Below are 6,000 nucleotides of genomic sequence, written 5' to 3'. Positions count from 1 at the left end.
TGTGTCCGATTGATTGATTGGAGGAAAAGGTTGTTTTCTTACTATATTGTAGACATTATTGTCACTGGTGCGCACTATTTCCTACTCTTTCCCCAGGATCTCAAATTATGGAACTTTTTACGTCCCTCCGTCTTCGTCTTCCATTTACAGGCTGAACCCAAGCTTGGTATCATCTAATCCCTACTTTATGACTTGGCTGGCCTCCCATTTTGCTTCATTAGTTGTGTTCTGCACCACAGCCTCTGTAGGTCTCCATAAAGGGCCTATAAATTTAAGATGGTCACTAATAAATCCAATAGGGAACCAGGAGAGACTAGCTACTTTACTTTACCCCTAGAGTGGTTAAATGTGGAATGTTCTATTAGAGGGAGTGGTTGAGGTGAATACCATAGATGCATTTAAGGGGAAGCTAGCTAAATATATGAAGGAGAAAGGAATGTACTGATGGGGTTAGATGAAGTGTGGTGGGTGGAGCAAAGTACCGGAGTGGACCTGTTGGACCAAATGACCTATTGCAACTACTTTGAAGTAATGGCTTGGTCATTGTAACTTTCATGCAAATTATGAACGCAAAGCTTATTGGAGTGAGCTGTATTTGTGTGCTCTACACTGGCAGTAATTGACTTGATTAAGTGGGTCAAACAATTTGTAACACCTGATAAAGTCTGTGCCCTCTCGTGCCTTAGCCACTTATTCTAACGTACAATACAGCTTTATTCTGCCATACCAGCATGGGATTGAGGCAGCTGTTTAGCACACCTGCAGTAGATCATGGAACATAAACTCACAATTGAACTTGTCTGCATTTAATAAAACAATAAACAGTAAGATGCAATTTCTGACTCCTGTGCTGTGGTGTTCCTGTAGATGCAAAATGCTGTTTTCAGTTATTTATCTTTGTGTTGGCTCCCCAGTGTCTCCTAATTTAATTGGCCTGTCAAAAAAACATTGCAGTATTTTGACCTGCAGGCTTTGTGATCGAGATATACATCTTGCATTTATATAGTCCCTTTGCTGCTTGAGGGATAATCAGTGGAAGGATGACCACACTTGAAGGAGGCAGAGGGGTTCAGTAAGGACATTTGAATGAGTCCCTGTTGACTAACTGCACAATTGCCAAGACATGTGGGATGGGGGCATACACAAACAGCTGAAGTTTGAGGGTTGTCGGGATGGAGAAGTGAGCCCATGCAGGGATTTAAACAGAAGGATGTGAAATTTAAATTGAGAAGTTGGTGGATCGGCAACCAATGGAGGTCAGAGGTGGTGGGATAGGTTTCAGTCAGCGGCGTGCTCGCTCAGAACTTGTATTTTATATAGCACCTTTAATGTAAAACATCCCAAGCCACTTCAGTGTTTCAAGACCAGAAAAAAATTTGACACTGAGCCAGATAAGAAATGGCAGCTGACCAAAAGCTGTGTTAAAGAGATAGGTTTTAAGGAGCGTCTTGAACAACAACTTGTATTTATTTAGCATTTTTAACGTAGTGAAATGTCCCAAGGTGCTTCATGAATATTACATGACAAAAATTATGTGTAAGTGGAAATTAGTGCAGGTGGTCAAAGGTATGTTTTGAGGAGCGTCTTGAAGGGGGAAAGAGAGGTGGAGAGGTTTAGGGAAGGAGTTCCAGAACTTAGGGCCAGGACAGATAGGGCAATACATACTGTGCATCAGTGGGGGTTTCAACAAGTAATTGGGAATGCACAACTGGCTTATTAGTAAAGATAAAGAATTGAACTAATGGGTTAAGGAAACCACTGGGGCTAATTCTCTTAAGTGACCGTGACGCCACATTCAAATTATGGCACTCTTGGGTGATTGACTACGGTACAATTTCCATTCAATGTGATGTGGGATTTAGAAAGATAAACTTCAGGGAAACTAGGGCTGAACTAAAGCGAAAAATAAAATTTGACTGGGAGATACAGTTCAACATCAGATGGTCAGTGAGTCAGTAACTGGGTGAAATATGTTTGAACACCATCAACCCTGTGTGTAATGTCCAACCAGAAAGAGTGAGAAAAGCGGAATCCAGTTTTAAAATGGAAGTGGATAAATATTTAAAGAGTGGTTAGCTCTTTCAGAGAGCCAGCACACACACAATGGGCCAAACAGCCTCTTGTGCTAAAAATGATCTGATTCCAGTTAAAAACAAATGGGATACTTTGACAATACACCATTGAACATAGAGGATAATTACATACTCAGGATTAGCAAGCAGACTTAAAAAATAAGATGACCTGAAATGGATTAACCCAATTCTCTGATGATTGCAATTGGCCACCTCTGGGGGCTGGCCTTGAGTTTCCCATGTCTTGGAGACTAAAAACCAGACACTAAAAACACGGATTGTTCTCTCCTCGCTCACTTAACCACATTATTCAGCATTCTATTATCTTTTTCTTAATGCCCTGCAATGTTAGCTCCACCATTCCCATGCTTCTGCATTATCTGCCGCTCAACTTCCCATTTCCTCTTCCAATGTGCAGTGCCTTATATTTCCATTAAATGTCATCCCCCACTAGTCTGCCAATCTAGATTTTATTTAACTCCTTTTGTAGGTCCCTGACTGCTTCCTCAAACTCCACCACACCCACTTCCCAGTTTAGTATTAACTGAAAATTTGAAACAATTTGCTTTTGAGTTTCTGAATCCAAGTGGTTGATGTTGATGCAGATTAGAAACACGGGGCTTCAGTCCTGATTGCGGGAGCATTCCACTCTACTTAATACTCCCTACCCCCACCCTCTGACATCACTCTCCTAACAAGTATCCACTTGCTTCCTTTCCTTTAACCAACACCCAGGTTTTACTTGGAATTCACACTACTTTCAATTTCAGTAACCGCCTCAGGTGAGGATCTTGATGGAGAGTAAAGACACGAGGTCAGTCTTGGCTCGATGGTGCTACTCTTGTCTCAGAGTCAGAAGGTTAACATAAGAACGTAAGAAATAGGAGCAGGAGTAGGCCATATGGCCCCTCGAGCCTGTTCCACCATTCAGTAAGATCGTGGCTGATCTACCTCAACTCCACTTTCCTGCCCGATCCCCATATCCCTTGATTCCCCGAGAGTCCAAAAATCTATCTATCTTAGCTTTGAATATACTCAGAGACTCATCATCCACAGCCCTCTGAGGCAGAGAATTCCAAAGATTCATAACCCTCTGTGAAGAAATTCCTCCTCATTTCTGTCTTACATGTCCTACCCCTTATTCTGAGACAGTGCCCCCTAGTTCTAGACTCCCCAGCCAAGGGAAACAACCTCCCAGCATCTACCCTATCAATCCCCTTCAGAATCTTGTATGTTTCAATGAGATCACCTCTCATTCTTCAAAACGCCAGACAGTATCGGCCCATTCTACACAATCTCTCACAATCTTTTTGTGGGTTTAAGCCCCCCTCCAGCATGTAATCTGGAAGTACTGCACTGTCGGAGGTGGCATTGGTTAAACCGAAGCCCCGTCAGGTGGATGTAAAAGATCCCACGGCACTATTTGAAGAAGAGCAGGGATGTTCTCCTGGTGTTTTGACCAATATTTATTCCTCAATCAACATCCCTTCGCGCCCCCCCACCAAAAAAAAAACAGCTAATCTAGTCATTTGTCTTATTGCTGTTTGTAGGATCTTTCTGTGCGCAGAAAGGCTGCTGTGTTTCTCGGCACGACAATAGTGATACAGTTCAAAAGTACTCCACTGGCTGCAATGTGTTTAGGGACATCCTAAGGTCGTGAAATGCACTATATAAGTGCAAGTCCTTCCTTACTGTGGAAATGTAACCAGCTAAAGCCATGCCATCTAACAGCACAGAGCCCATGTAAGCTTCCCACTGCTTGACCAGCTTGGACCACCAACAGGGTGTATGGAGCACATGTGTACAGAGCACGGGTGTACAGATCAGGGGTGTACAGAGCACGGGTGTACAGAACATGAGCGTACAGAGCACGGGTAAAAAGAGCATGGGTGTACAGAACATGGGTAAAAAAAACATTGGTGTACAGGACACGGATGTAGAGAACATGGGAGTATTTCTGCCGTCCTTACCTGGTCTGGGCCTATATGTGACTTGAGTCCCATACTAAAGTGGTTGACTCTTAATTGCCCTCTGAAGTGGCCTAGTGAACCATTCAGTTTGTATCAGACTGGGGCAGCTAGGGATGGGCAATAAATGCCAGCCTTGCCAGCGCCACCCACATCCTGAGAATGAATTTTAAAGTGTCTGCAGAGGCTATAAATGGACTCACACATGCTTTGTTTTCTATACATAGACTTAATTGTTTTGCAAAATATTATTTTAGGGAAAAGGATTCCGGTGGAAAGATCTTGTTGCTTACGCACTAAAATGTTTTGGCCCTCCCACAGTATTAAACTGATCCAATTAATTCAACAACTTTCTCTCCTTAAATTAGTAATTTAAATTGGCTGGAAATCAGCATCAGATCGAATATTTTGTGTGTATATTGAGGAAGGGGGAGAACCTCTGATATAATATTAACTCACTCCCTGCAACCCTTCAGCATAGATGGGTACCTGAACCCCAGTGAGAGTCAGCACCTTCAGGGGAGGAGGGACCTGAACCCCAGTGAGAGTCAGCACCTTCAGGGGAGGAGGGCCCTGAACCCCAGTGAGAGTCAGCACCTTCAGGAGAGGAGGAAGAAAAGATAACAAAACATGAATGAATTGAGTTGAAGTTTTCTCAGTTAATTCATGGCAGACGTTTGAATATTTAGATTTGTCGTCACTTGTGTAGTTGTCGATAGTTAGAACGTGTTACCAGGTCTTAAGGAGTTTAACTGCTCGGAATCCATTTCAGCCAGATCAAGCCTGTTGAGATAGGAACACCTTCACTCATGGAGAGTCAGTGTTGTTAATTGGCACTCTCCCGTGTAATCCACCTCAGCCTGGGATAATTAGACACTGTTGTAAATTTAGCACGTTACAGAAAAACACAGTCATGTTGTTAGACATAGAGATTCTCCTGGCAAGCAGGTTAACTCTCATGCTCAGGCTGCTTTTGGCAGCATAGTTTGCTGACTCAAACGTGGCAATACTTATCCAATGTAAAAATAAAAATAAAAAAGGGAAGGTGGCTCAACCGTGGCTATCTAGGGAAATCAGGGATAGTATTAAAGCCAAGGAAGTGGCATACAAATTGGCCAGAAATAGCAGCGAACCTGGGGACTGGGAGAAATTTAGAACTCAGCAGAGGAGGACAAAGGGTTTGATTAGGGCAGGGAAAATGGAGTACGAGAAGAAGCTTGCAGGGAACATTAAGGCGGATTGCAAAAGTTTCTATAGGTATGTAAAGAGAAAAAGGTTAGTAAAGACAAACGTAGGTCCCCTGCAGTCAGAATCAGGGGAAGTCATAACGGGGAACAAAGAAATGGCAGACCAATTGAACAAGTACTTTGGTTCAGTATTCACTAAGGAGGACACAAACAACCTTCCGGATATAAAAGGGGTCAGAGGGTCTAGTAAGGAGGAGGAACTGAGGGAAATCTTTATTAGTCGGGAAATTGTGTTGGGGAAATTGATGGGATTGAAGGCCAATAAATCCCCAGGGCCTGATGGACTGCATCCCAGAGTACTTAAGGAGGTGGCCTTGGAAATAGCGGATGCATTGACAGTCATTTTCCAACATTCCATTGACTCTGGATCAGTTCCTATCGAGTGGAGGGTAGCCAATGTAACCCCACTTTTTAAAAAAGGAGGGAGAGAGAAAGCAGGGAATTATAGACCAGTCAGCCTGACCTCAGTAGTGGGTAAAATGATGGAATCAATTATTAAGGATGTCATAGCAGCGCATTTGGAAAATGGTGACATGATAGGTCCAAGTCAGCATGGATTTGTGAAAGGGAGATCATGCTTGACAAATCTTCTGGAATTTTTTGAGGATGTTTCCAGTAAAGTGGACAAAGGAGAACCAGTTGATGTGGTATATTTGGACTTTCAGAAGGCTTTCGACAAGGTCCCACACAGGAGATTAATGTGCAAAGTTAAAG

Source organism: Pristiophorus japonicus, chromosome 18 (genome assembly GCF_044704955.1).
Source record: "Pristiophorus japonicus isolate sPriJap1 chromosome 18, sPriJap1.hap1, whole genome shotgun sequence".
Lineage (NCBI taxonomy): Eukaryota > Metazoa > Chordata > Chondrichthyes > Pristiophoridae > Pristiophorus > Pristiophorus japonicus.
Note: the sequence above shows the minus strand (reverse complement) of the source record.